The sequence below is a fragment of the Coturnix japonica genome, chromosome Z, assembly GCF_054131305.1.
Source record: "Coturnix japonica strain WE chromosome Z, WE-NBRP24, whole genome shotgun sequence".
NCBI lineage: Eukaryota > Metazoa > Chordata > Aves > Galliformes > Phasianidae > Coturnix > Coturnix japonica.
The window spans coordinates 2,462,722-2,476,966 of NC_140702.1; the positions used below are offsets into that span (position 1 = coordinate 2,462,722).

The following is a 14,245-nucleotide window of genomic DNA, read 5'->3' on the forward strand; positions in this document are numbered from 1 at the left end:
AAGAAAAGAGGCAAAGAAGGGGTAAAAAAAAATCCCATCTCACATTTGGGATTTTTAATTCCAGCCTTGAAGGCTGATTTGCCCACTTAACAGCTGTGCTCTTCAGAAGCAGTTGTTCCACAGTTATTTAGAGAGAAAGACAAGTTTTGTACTTGGTTGTTAACACAGAGAACAGCATAAACACACAAATGAACTCAACTTTGCAGTGTTGTAATGGCTGATGAGGGAAGCCAAGGATCCTTCCACACTGTCAGCCTTCATTTCCAGAGACATACCTTTGGGGGTGATGGTAATGCTGCTCTTGTCATCTCTGGACTCACAGAAGTACTCTCCCTCATCCTCAGCCCGGATCCCTGTTATTGTCAGGGTTCTTCTGACCCCTTCCTCATCAATCTGGAAACGTTTGCTGGGTTTGATCTCAACTGCATTCCTGCACTACACCACCTTCCCTTTGACATGGCTCACTTCCTCTTCCTCTAAGCCACATAAACAGCTGCTTAGTGCTCCCAAAGCGAATGCTCACCAGTTATTTCCAACTTGAAGGTCATCTTCTGGCCAGCAGCCTCGCAGATGTATTCTCCAGCACCTTTCTTCTCCAGCTGCTCCACAACCAGACGCCGTGTTTTGCCCACAGATTCCATTCTGAACTTTCTGGAGGAGGCAAGCAGTCTTCCATCCTTGTACCATTTTACTCCAGTTGGATCCTGTGCTACTTCACAGCTGAGGGAGGCACTTGCTGCCAGGGCAGCACTCACCTCTTTCTGCACCTTCTCCTGGTTTATAAACACAGGTTTTGGCTCTGAGGGAAGAAAAGAGAAAGTATTGACTGAGGGACTGAAATGAGACCATCTTGCAGGTCTGTATGTACAGCTTGGAACAGGTTTAGGTTACCACTTGTGCCCAAACTAATAGCCTTCACTAGAGAATATCAGCTCTTCTGTTGAAACTAAGTGTCAAATCTAGGCAAGAAAGAACCTAGGAACTGAAGGAACCAAGAGGGTCCTTGAACACCAGTCCCATGGTTGCAAGTCACTATGCAAACATATTGAACCCAAAAGAACATCTGTCCTGCAGGAAGCCAAAACCTGAGTTCCTTTTACTTAAGACCCACTGTGAAACATCAAAACACATAAACATGTGATAGTCAAACCACTGGCTGCCTTTTCATGACCCAGAACAGTACTCCTGGCTTCCTGAACAGACTCCTCATGGCCTCTACCATTGCCACAACTGTGACTGTCAAAGGCACAAAGGAAATATGCTCACCAACGCAGTCCTTAGTTCTTTGTGTGTGATTTGCAGATATCTATTTTACTTTGAGCTCTGGGAATAGTCAGCTCTACCAGGTCTCTTACTGGGAGTAGCAGACTCACCTATCCAGATGCAGCCTCCAACATAAAGGCATAGTAAAAAGGCAGTGTACTACTAGGAGAAGTTCCTGCTTCTCCTGCCATGAAAGGCTGCACGTACAACATGCACTCCAGCCTCACTGCACATACTTATCTTAGTCAAATGTTTCGGTGAACAAGAATTACAGTTTGGGATCTCAGGCACAGGAGAGATTTGAATAATATCTTGAATATTGCTTCCATTGTACATAAATCAGTAATTATTATTCTACAGACAGACTGAAACAGGTCTTTGTGCCATACTAAAACCAAATACTTTCTACAAACCCAGGCAATCAAGTCTAGGGAAAAAACCTCAGAACAGACTACTGCAACTGGATCACTGTATAATAGAAACTAGATTTTACTTTACTGTTCTCTGCTGTATTTCAGACAACACCTGTCTCACCTGTGACATGAATCTTGAAGGTGAGTTTCTGGCCAGCAGCCTCGCAGCTGTACTCCCCTGCATCTTTCTTCTCCACCTGGCTCACCACCAGCCGATGCTGTTTGCCCTCTGACTCCACCCTGAACTTCTTGTTCCAGGTGATCAGTTTCCCCTCCTTGTACCAGTTCACCTCCGTCTTCTCCTGGGCCACCTCACAGCTCAGCGTGGCATTTCCTGTTGGTGCAGCCTTCACCTCGTTTTGTACCTTCTGCTTGTTGATAAAGGCATCCTCTGCTTCTGGAACTGGAAAAACATTGGGTAAAACAGACATTAGATATGAACAGCTTGTGACTGGAAGACATTAAAATTTGCTTCTATGTTGTACTGTGCAATTTCCTGCAGCAACACTGCTTCACAGTGTTTATCACACATTATAATGCATCCTCAGCACAGTCCTTATGGTCATCCCATCCCTCTCGGTAGTCTTTACTATCAGCTGGGACTCCTAATTTTCAGATTTCTTCTAATGAAGACAATGACAGATCTTCATCTGTGTGTCTTTTTGATATTGCTCCACTCTATGCTGGAGATCAGCCAAATACAGCTCAATTAGGAAGACCTCAAAATCAGGAAACCATAGAAAATTAAGAGCAGAAAACCATCTTTTGACTCTACCCTATGGCAATGATATAGCCCTTAATATGGTGAATACTTGGCCTACATTAGATTTTGTAGCTCCGTTTTATGCATAAAGCATGGTTTTCCACTCTCAGCAACCTCTGATTCTTCAGAGAACTGGCTGAGGTCATCTCCTCTTAATACCTAACACATATAGAAGAAAGTGTTTAAAGCCCACCTTACCCTTTGTGACAACAAATGGAGTTAGCATCAGAAAGACATCAAGTGTAATTGGTTAGGCATACACACTTCAGTTAAGGTGGTTCAGTTAATCACCTTGCTAAGTGGTGTCGATTGATACATCGAATCTTTAATTGATTACTTTAATGACTGTTTTATCTGATTCTTTTTTTACCAACAACTGGTTGCTGAGAGCTTTCATGCTAGTTCCTATTTGAGGCGTGGGAGAACAGATAAACCCTAAATAAATGGGCTTCCACTTCTATTAAATGGTTTGCCCTACAAAAGGCTGTAGAAGTGCAGAATATTTCTGACGCACTTACATCATGGATTTCTCTAGTGCTAGCCAGCTTCTAACAGCAGCCCAATTTTGAAGAAGCTTCCTATGCTTGTTTGGGTCCCAGGAAAGATCCCAGGGTCCTGATGTTGATACCAAGACAGAGGCTCCAAGGATGAATGCAGGACTAGCAGGTGTGAGGGGGACTGACATTGTCTTTTATTTGCAGTGGAGACATGGAAGACCACTCATTCAGATCATTCGTGCAAGCATATTCAGGCATACCCAGCTCAGGTGACCGGGAAGGCTCCTGCTCCCCAGCAGTCATGGCAAACCCTTCCAGGACCTGTCCCCTATCTCCTTCCTCCCCGCTGTCACTCTGTGAAGCCTTCTGCTGCCATCCCTTTCCCTTCCTTCATGACTTTCTCCTCTGCATGCTGTCTGAATTCTGAGTGGCAGCAGCTGCCCAGGAGGGTAAGTTCAGCTCAAGTTGCTGTGCTGCTGACCGTTGCAGTACGTGCAATCCCAGGATTCACACCACAGCTCTACCACCAGCACTGCAGTCCACTGAAGGCCAGGGAGCAGGGCAGCAAGCCAATGCAAGAATGCAGTTGATACACTCTACATTTGATCTCCCTGCTTGTATTGACTGTAGAAGCATCATTCTCTCCGCCCATCTCCAACAGCCCCTGTTTTGACTGATGGTTTTCAGGGGAGCTTCAAGTTGGATGTTAAGAAAAACTTCTTCTGAAGAGGAATGGTGATGTGGTGGCACAGCTTTGCAGGGAGCTGGTGGGGTCACCATCCCTGGAAGTGTTCAATAACCATGGAGATGTGGCACTGAGGGACGTGGGCAGTGTGCATGGTGGGATGGGTTGAGGCTGGATGTGGGGATCTTTGTGGTCTTTTCCAACTACAATGATTTGATGAAGATCAGAAGGCTTGCTTATTAGCAAGACAACAAACATGGCCTAGACCAACCAGGTGATGCAAAACTTCTCACAAATGCAATGGAGCTTTGGCCCACTTCAAGTAAGGATTTCAGCGTGCACCACAAATACTGAGAGAATGAGATGGCAGAATCAGCCCTTTTTACTCTAGTTTTCTATAGGTTTCCAAGGTGTGCAGCACTTGTTTCTTTTAAGCAAGAAGGTCTAATCTGCATCCCATAATGCTCAACACTGAGCACCTAACATTCACGATGTCCTTAAAATGGGATTGTTCTGTGCTACCAGTGGAACCCTGGGGTAGAGGAACCCTGAAAATCTTTCTGAGTGCAATGGGAAGAGGATTAATTAAGACTCAGAAAGCCATTGCACTTTGGGAGAAGCTAGTAAGATGAGGATTTCTGTAGTGAAAGAGCCAGCCACTCCAAGAGTACTCATAATCCCTCCTGACTTTCACACCACATCATTTTGCAGTGAGGGCTGGACTGGCACGTCATGTTACAGTGGTACACATGAGAAATACAGCAACGGTAGCTAGGCAAGCACTCTCCACGTATGGCAGAGGAGGAGGTATTACATTACCCTGTGCAGCCATGAGGTCATCCGGTCTGAAAGAGAACAGAAAACCTTTGGTTTCTGAGGCAAACAGCTAATAATAGCCCTCAGCTAGTAAAATTCAAGTGTAAAAGCACTACATTTCTGGGTTTTCCCCCTACACCTCTGCAATAAGACGTGGGCTGGCTTTGGCTGCTGAGGATTAACTTGGTTGATTCCAGTTGTTGCCATAATCTTTCTGTCATCATTTATATTTCATTTTCTCTGACAGATACCTCCCAAATCTATCCTTTCTGTAATCCACTCTTTGCTGAAACTGCCAATTTCCTGAGCCAAAAGCATGAGCTACACAACTCACGGAACAGATCCAAAGGCCACAGAATCACATCCACGTGGTGTGGGAACAGTGAGAGCTGATAGTTTAGAGTCTACACCACAGGCAGCAGCAAAACTGTCTACTACAGGAGCAGAGATATATTGCACACCAGGGACTGAAGGAGCAGAATGCCCCAAGACGGAGAGAGCAAAGACTGCAACCTTTACAAGGGAACAGAACGCAAGCTATGCCCTGCAAGGACACCAGGTCTGTGTGAGCAGAAAGGCAGTAGACTCCCAGTACAGTTGCTCCTCCACAGAGCTGATCAAATGCCAAACCTTGACCAGGATTAAGCTCCAATGTGTTCACTGCCATAAGAAAGAAGAGGAGAAAACAGATTCCCTGTCCTGATCAGCTCAGAATACAAGACGAGAACTGTAAAGTTAACAGAGAACAAGTTGACTTATGAGCAAAAACCAGTAGAGTGCAGCTACAAATAAAACAGAAGACAAACCCTCGTCATCAGCCAGCTCACTAATGGTCACTCAGAATGCAGCTGATGTGCCCATGGCTATCTGGAGTCTAAGTTAAAATTTACCGGATCTTGTGCAAAATATACTGACACCAGAGCAATCTCTACTGCAGCTGGAGTGAAAGATCTACCTCCGTGCTAAACTCTCAGACTAATGAGAAACGTACAATTAGAAAGGTATCAATGGATTCACGACTGATCATTACATTTACAGAACATGAAACGAATGGTCGTCAACGTGGGATTCAACAAGCCAAAGGCAAGTGCAATGCCTCTGACTAAAGGTTCTTAGGACACTGACAACCAAACCTTCTCAGTGCAGCCACAGTAGAGATCTGTAAATAGTACTGTTGAAATATCAAGTGCCAGAGCAGTGTTGCACATTGTACAAATCACAGTTGGACATCCATGGACAGCTGATGATAAAAGTAGTCCTAGGGGAAGAGATAGATAAAACATTGTTAAAAACAAATAATCATTTTAGCTGCACGTTTGTAAGCATTTCTTGTCTTCCTCGCCAAAACAATTTCATGGCAGAATCAAGAGGACACGTTCACACAGACATTTCCACAGCCAGACTATGGAAATATGGAATAATCAAAGAATATCAACCAAAATGTGTTTCCTACCAGTTACATCAATATTGAAGGTGAGTCTTCTCCTGGGCCACCTCGCAGCTCAGCATGGCATTTTGAGTCAGTACAGCCTTCACCTCCTTTTGTACCTTGTCCTTGTTTGTAAACACGTCTTCTTTCTCTGCAGGGACATCACAACAGTCACACCGTTTTGCTGTAGTCTGTGGCAGAGCTTACTCCAGTTCCCTGTTTTCACTATACTTGCCCTTGACAGGGAGCATCATGATGCCTCATTAAGACAGGTAAATGCTTTCCCCTCTATTTTGCCTTGGGAAATGATAGGCATATCATATCATATCATATCATATCATATCATATCATATCATATCATATCATATCATACCATATCATACCATATCATACCATATCATATCATACCATATCATATCATATCATATTACATCATATCGCAAAGCTAAACATTTTGCAGTCTGATAGCAGATTTGGACATGAGATTTAGAACACCTGCATGCACTGCTGAACCTCCTCCCTTCTCTTTTTTCCTTCTGATGTCTTTCTACATTTCCAGTAAATCAGAAGGGAACAGCCCTCTAGAACAGGTTGCCCAAGGAGACTGTGGATGCTCCATCCCTGCAGGCATTCAAGGCCAGGCTGGATGTGGTTCTGGGCAGCCTGGGCTGCTGCTTGGCAACCCTGCACATAGGAAGGAGAGGGTTGGAACTGGATGAGCACTGTGGGCCTTTGCAACCCAGGCCATTTATCAGTCTGATTATTGGCATTTTCCACCTCATTGTGTCATTCAAATTTTGTAACCAGATCTCTTCAAACACCTCCCCTTTTCTCACTCCTTGCATGCCCGGTGTGCTCTTGCACTGTAACCCTGCAGACACCAGCTGACTACAAGAGCTGCACAAGTTACCCTCCTTGCCTATGGTTTGTTGCAGTAGTTCATTCCTGGATGGAAAAGCACATGTAGAAAAGTGTTGCTATGACACTAGATGACAAAGAAAGTCCTATAGCCAAAATGTTTTGCACCAGAGAGGCTGTCAGTTGATCCTCCAAACGCAAGACACACCAAATGAAGCGTTCCTTTATCTCTGGGATTCCAAGCATTTTCTCACCTCTGACTTTCACTTGGAATGTTGCTTTGTCATCTTTTGTTTCACAGCTGTAGCTCCCATGGTCTTTCAGGGTCACATTTTTGACCATGAGCTTGCGGTGCGTCCCCTGGGAGATGATGGTTGTCCTCTGGTCCTGCTTCACCTCTGTTTGATCTTTCTTCCATACAACAGCTCCGCTTGCAGCTGACACCTCACACACCAGCTCCAGGTCTTCAGAAGGACTGACTGATATTTCTGGAGTCGTTTTGGGCTTGTTGACAACATTAATGGCTTCATCTGAAGAAAAAAAGAGAAAGTGGTTTACATCCTGACTCAGGCTTATTCAGCACAGCATGAAGATACAGTTAGAACTGATTGTAATGTCTCTGCTCATTACATTTGGGTGATCGAGTTTCACCTCTGGAGGTACTCACATACAAACGTGTGCTTGATTCTCCTGTGTAAGGAAAGAGTAAGTTCTATGCAGACAGTTCTTATTTCTTCTAATCAATTCTGTATTCTGCACATGTTCTTCTGAAGCTAAAATGAAGGCAGCTAAGTAATGTGTTTTCAATACATGAACAAACCTATTCAACACCTTGTGTCTAAGCTAACAAGCAGCGTTTGAGGAGCACATCAGTATTTCATGCCCTTCATTCCATCCAGACACAACCTGCCTGAGGAGCAAGCTGATGGCTGTCAGCTACAGGCAGACCTAGCTTAGTATTGCATTTCTTAGAGCAACAACTGTTGCTTTCAGTCACTGAATATACCAAGGCCAATTGCTATGCCAGGCACATTTATGGCATCAGTGAACAAATAATGAGTTAAAAATTGTAATAGACAGGAGTCATCTATTCTTTTAAAACTAGGTGACCTAAGAAGAACAGTCCCACTAGAGTCAAGCTGTTAAGAACTAATAGCATCAATCAATATCACATAGAAAGATTACAGCGAAAGGTTTTCAGTAGAGCTTCAGTTCATAAATGAAAACTGGGTTATGGAAAAGAGGCTCAAGATAGAAAACAGAAAACAGATCTTAACGCCAGGTTCTGTGAATGCAGCCAGCTGAATTTCACAGATATTGAATTTCAATGACAATTTCTTGTGTTATTTAACCCACCAGCTCCACCCTGAACAGGAACATGTCAGTGACAAGCATTACTCCTCCAGGCTTGACCTGACAGTGCTTTACTTGCACTATGAGCTAATGGCTGTGCTTACAGCACCTCAGGGAGACACCTCAGAGATCACAACGTCCTTCGGGTACAGCAGGAGACACTCAACTCTCCAAATGTGGAGTTTAATTTGTCAAAAGAGGAGACTGGATTCCCATGCTAAGAACCTAGGAACATTTCAGTCATAGGTTTAAAGATGATGTAAGTGCTGAGGCAATTCATGAACTAGAAGAATGAAGCCCAGATGTCAGGGCTCAAGTCGTGACTCCAGCCCCAGCTGCAGCTAAGGCTGTCTTGAATTCATCACAACACAGTTACATTATTTGCTCATACTGTGGATTTGCATAGGGACAACAGGAAGGTCAGAACTGCTTCAACAGAGCTATGCAATCTTTGTGCTAAATACTGTAAACCCACAGGGTTGGACAAATTAAATGAATTAAGTCTGAAGTGCTTTACATGGATTGTGATCCCATGTTTGCCTCACAAACTTACCTGAGACTTTCCAATCAAAAATCAGAGTGTCATCTCCAATTCTGCAGATGTATGTTCCCTCGTCTTCTTTCGTTACACCTGAAGCCACAAGCTTATGCAGTTTCCCTTTATCTTCCGTTGTGAATTTCTTACTGGTCGTGATTTCTTTGCCATTTTTGTACAACTTCACCATGACACTGGCTTCAGAGGTCTCAGAAACAAATTCAGCTTGTTTTCCAGCAACGGCCCTGATAACTCCTACAGTTGTCACTTTGTTTATGACGTCTGCCAGTGCTGAAACAAAATATGGGCACACAAAATATGTATGATGGTAAAGAACTGCAGGGACATTGCTGACCATGAGGCATTCATTTATCATAAAACCAAACGTACACGTTTAATCCCAGTTCTAATTGCTGGATTCTAATTCAGAAGCTGGCAAATTGGCAGCTTTTATAAACCACGTACCAGATTACCTTATATCCACAAGTTTAAGGACATACACTGTACAGGGGACGGAGGCAAAAGAAGAAGCCGAAGGCTTCAAGAAAATGTTTAAAATAGGAAAACTGAGGAAAGAATTGGAACAAGCAAACTAGAAGGAAATCAATGGAGGGGGTATCTATTACTGCATTGTAACCCCCTGGCAAACAAAATGAGCCTAAAAGATGGAGATATCACTTAGGACTGAAAAGAAAATCACAATTCCTTTATGGAAATTAATTGGAGCGCAAAAGTTAGATGAGGAAACTGGCCCCTATTAACACACAGTGGAATAATTGACTTCAAAGATTCAAAATCTCACCACTTTCTTAGCCAAAAGTTTAAGCCTATGGGCACGGTCCTATTTTACTCTGGGCAATGGAGTTTGTTTTCCAACTTCTTGTTAACATATCATTTCAAAACAGCGCACACAACTGAGCTGGGTCTGTTGAGACAGCGCAGTCAGAGCTGCTAAAATCAAAGTCTGGATTATGCATGCATTTGTTCTGCAGTTCCAAGAACACGCATGTATAATACAAATTCAACAACATTCTACAGCACGCCTGTCTTTTAGGAGCTCGAGAGCCAGCTGATGGACACTGGGATGCCTGAGATCCTGTCAATACATTTAACTCCATCCTATCATACAGTCAAATTTCATTCATTTTTTCAGCAACTGTCTCTTATCATTGTAGTTCCCTCACCACTGCTGGATGTGAGCCCAGCCACACAAAAGCAGCTGCTGGTTTTCATTGCAGATACTGCAGGAAGGAGGAACAGCCTCCGGACTGGACCAGCTGAGCGTGGCCCTATCAGGATTTGCTCCAAAGGTCTTATTACCAGTAGTGCTTCCTGCTGAAATACATGGGGGTCCTCCTTTGATTCCAACCCCAACCCACCTCACCATGCCCCCTGATAACATCCATCAGGGCCACATCTCCACAGTTCCTGAACACCTCCAGGGATCCCACCACCTCCCTGGGTAGCCTGTGCCAGTTAATTCTGAGGGCAGACCTGCCAGTATGAAATATTATGCTAACGTGACAAAGAGGGAGAAGAAAAGCAAAATTAAGACTAGCTGACAAGCCTTGGCAGGAAGTTCTGCTCTCCATCAATTTAGTCCTGTTATTCAATTCTGTTTGGAGCTGTCTCCATGCCTCTCTGGAGTTTGTTCATTGAGAAGAAGCAATTAAGTAAGCTCTCCAATGCCAAAGTGCATACACTACTCTAGGGCTTTGTTGTTTCTCCATGGATCAACAAGGGTGACAAGCCAGCAGAATATGATGAAGAGCCTCATTCATATTCAGTGTAAAAAAAAAAAAAAAAAAGGCAATTGTTGCTGGGAAGAAGGTGCATTTGCATTTGTGTCATCTGCAGAGGGTACTGCAGAAATGGAAAGTCTTCCACTGGAGCAAACAAAGGGCTCTCATTTATTGCAATCAAGGCCCAGCGTGTGGATCTCAGAGATCAGACCTACACCCTGCAGCAAAACAGAGACCTGCGTGGGAAAGTTCAGTTTCTCTCTACATCTGTGTCAGAAAAAGCCCACCATGGAATGACAGCTAAGGAAACATCCCTGTGACTCTTCACAGGTCTCTTCTACATTTGGGATCACTGCTACAAAAGAGCTGTTGACATCATCTCTCGTGGCCACCCAGAGAGAAGAGCAGGAAGGCTGGGATGCTCTTTTTCCTATCTTTCCCTTCATTTCCTCTATATCTTAGGGACGAATCACAGGACAGAACACAGAAATCAAATGGCTCTACAAAGCAGATTGGCCAGTTCAAGTCAAAACAGCCACTGAAAACACCCCAGATGCTGTCTGACAACAGCTGGACTGTCCGGGAGTCAGGTGAATGCAGTCTGCTGGCCCTGGGCAGGAAGAGGACAGCCCAGACTGTCACATACCTTTCACTGAAAGCTGATAGAGCATTTTATCCCCCTCACAGATGCACTGACAACTTCCAGCATCATCCATTGAGACGCTGTGAATTTTCAGGGTGTGCTTCTTCCCCACAATGTGCAGTTCATATTTTTCACTGGCCTTGAGCTCCTTCCCATCCTTCATCCACTCCACAGTAGCGCCTGTGTCTGAAAGCTCAGCCTGCAATTTGGCTTCCTCACGCAGCCGAGCGGAGATCTTTTCTAGATCTTTGCTCTTATTGCTAAATCTCACTGCAGCACCTGTCAGGAGCAAAGGCCTTGTTATTTCAATTTAGATCAGGCTAACGTGGTCAATGTTTGCTGCAACATCTCTGAAAAAGTATCACCTTCTGTTCCTACACTCATCATTGTGTCAGTGCTGAGCAATTCAAGATATTTCATTTGCTCTTCTGGCCGGATTTACTAAGTAAAATTCAACCAAACATCTCCTTCTACTGATCAATAATGCTCTAAACATGCTTCTGCAGAGGTTTCCACCCAATGACAAACAGCTCCTCCCATAATGAATGTTTATTTGTTCTACTTGGTCATGCAAAGCTGATTGATAGAGATATTATTGGCATGATTTCTCCCCTACTTCTAAACTATTCCAGTGCAATCAGAAAGGCTGTCTGAACCTGGAGCTGAAAGTACTGCTCTATGGTGATGCAGTGGTAAACCTGCTGACTGAATGCACTGGCCAGTAGCTGTGAACTGCAGACATTCATCAGCTGGCATGAAGCAATCTGGTTCAGATACCAAGCAGCTGGGTAGACTGGCTTACCCTACACTCAGTGCTATCATGTTTAGGTCATTACCAGGACTCATGTCAGTCCATGGGATGCAATTTCAGGTATTTGGTACAGGCAGTGAATGCCTGCAGCCCCAGTTCTAATCATCAGATCACAGCAACTATGCCTTGACTGTAAGAGGAAAGGAGAAGGATCAAAGCAAATACCTCTCACTTTCATCTTGGTGCTGACATCAACATTTTCGGCAACAAATTTCACTTCTGCTCCATCATCGTTCTTGGTGACGTTCTTTATCATTAGGCTGTGAGTAGTTTGGGTTCTCTTGATGATGCAGGTCTCGCTTTCCTGTAAGACTTTACCATTGATGTACCAACTGCCGCAACACGTTGTTGTAAGGTCAATAGTAAACATGGCATTCCTTCCAGGTACAGCTTCACCAGTTGTTAGTGGGGATTTCACAGCCAGGACTGGTTCTGAGGAAGAACAACATGGATGTCTTAATGCTCTTTAGATGCAAGTCTGGGATCTCATTTAGAGATGGAAGATTAAATCATAGGGACATTTCTACTTCTCCCTTTGCATGAGTGCTGGAAGAAGCACTTCTATGCTTCAAATCTGTTACAGAAAGTTCTGCCTCTTGCACATGTGAGATATCAAAAGATAAGGATATTCATGTCTCTGATTAAATCATAGGTACATTTCTACTTCTCCCCACAACCCCTAAATCCCTCAGAGCCCCCTAGAGCTCCTAGTCCTCCTATGGCCCACCACAGCCCCATATCCCCCCTAGATTCCCCCTCAACTCCCTTTACAGCCCCTGCACAGCTCTATAGAACAGTCTTACAGAACTACCTCTAGTAGAAGCAATCTCCACACAGAGATCCTTTCCCAGTGGCACTCAGCCCTTCAGTGGGGTCTAAGAGAGCTGCAGCCAGACTCAAACACAACTGCTCACACAGCTCAGCTGCCTTCACCTGTGCTCCTGACGCTGACACATTGCAGCCCCACATCCCCCTCTGTCCCCCCACAGCCCCACACCCCCCTGTCCTCCCCGCACTCCCCATCAGCCCATCCCACCTCAGTGCTGCCTCTGTCTCTTCTCTCCTCTCCCCGTCCCAGCGCCGGCCTCCCCCGGCCTCCCATTGGGCAGCGGCAGCTCCGCCGGCTCCGATTGGCTGAGCCGCAGTGCGTGGGAGTGGCCGTTGTGGGGGGGGCAGAGGGGGATGTGGGGCTGCAATGTGTCAGCGTCAGGAGCACAGGTGAAGGCAGCTGAGCTGTGTGAGGATATGGGCAGGTATGGGGCTTGAAGGGGTGGTGTATGGAGAGATAGAGGGTTGTGGGGGCCTTAGGGTGATATGGGGCTACTGGGGGCTGTCGGGGACTGTGGGGAGGAATATGAAGTTGTAGCAGATTGTGGGGGTGTAGGTGTGGTATATATATGTACATCTATGGGAATATACATATGAAAAAGATAGATCCATGCGTGTTCTGGGCTGCACTGAAAAAGGGGTGGCCAGCAGGAGAGGGAGGTGATTGTCCCCTCCTGCTCAGCTCTTGTGAGGCCATATTTGCAGCACTGTGTCCAGGCCTGGGAAGGATGTGGAGCTGTTGGGGTGGGTCCAAAGGAGGGCCACTGTGATGATCAGACAGAAATTTGGGTGAAGCTGCCTGATTTTATGAAGCTATTCCCATTATTTTCTTGGTGCTGTGTTTCCCAAATGAGTGGTTTCTGGCTGTGCTGCAGCACCAGTCTGCATGTGAACATCAACTCTATTCACCATCTGGGAAGATTAGGACTTCCCTTCTCCCACCAGCACCACTGAATTACAGTTACTCTAAGGAATCCTTAAAGAAGGGTTTATAGCTGTCATGTTATCTGAAGTGCTTGGGGCATTCTGATGCTATTAAGCTCTATGTATTAACAAGTTCAAAAAGAAAAGGTAGGCATCTGATTGTTGTGCCAGTTTCTAAGTTATTTGGAAAGCTGTACCACCCAACCACTCCTTCTGTTTGATGGAGGTGACAAAGCTCAGTTTAATTTCTGACTGCTGTTTAAATTCTGAAGCTGGAGCTGGTTCCTGGAGCAGAAAAAGCTCGGAAGCTGTCCCTCCTACAAGCAGGCACCTCTGAGCAAAATATGACATCTCAATTTCTGATGGTAAGGTCAGGAGATCTGATTCCAGCGTCTAGCTTTTGGCTTCATGCTGTGTTAGTGGGACCTTTGGCATCCAGCACTGACTAACAGCAACTGACAGGCTGGTAACAGTGCACATCAAAGCAGTTATGTGTCAGGATGGGTCAGGAAAATTGTATGGCATTGAGATTTCCTGTCTTTGCTCTCTGCAGATCTAACTAGCTGCTGGAAGAATCCTGTACGCCATGTTCACACCATTTTCAATGAGCTGGATGAGTCTGTTGTTGGCATTTTAATGCAATTGACCAGGCAGGCAATATGTATGGAGTATTTGGCTCTCTCTA

General features: G+C 44.9%; 1 long non-coding RNA gene across 2 annotated transcripts; it reads right to left on the reverse strand.

Moving 5' to 3' along the window:
• Nucleotides 1-1,803: 1,803 nt before the first annotated feature.
• On the reverse strand, nt 1,804-7,245 carry LOC146753443 (uncharacterized). Of its 2 annotated transcripts, XR_014939985.1 has the most exons (4): nt 6,979-7,245; nt 5,891-6,017; nt 5,571-5,695; nt 1,804-2,079 (listed from the first exon to the last, which is right to left on the reverse strand). It is a non-coding gene; the product is annotated as an uncharacterized LOC146753443 (long non-coding RNA). The 2 variants fall into 2 exon arrangements; XR_014939984.1 differs by having other exon boundaries at nt 1,804-5,695.
• Nucleotides 7,246-14,245: the final 7,000 nt, after the last annotated feature.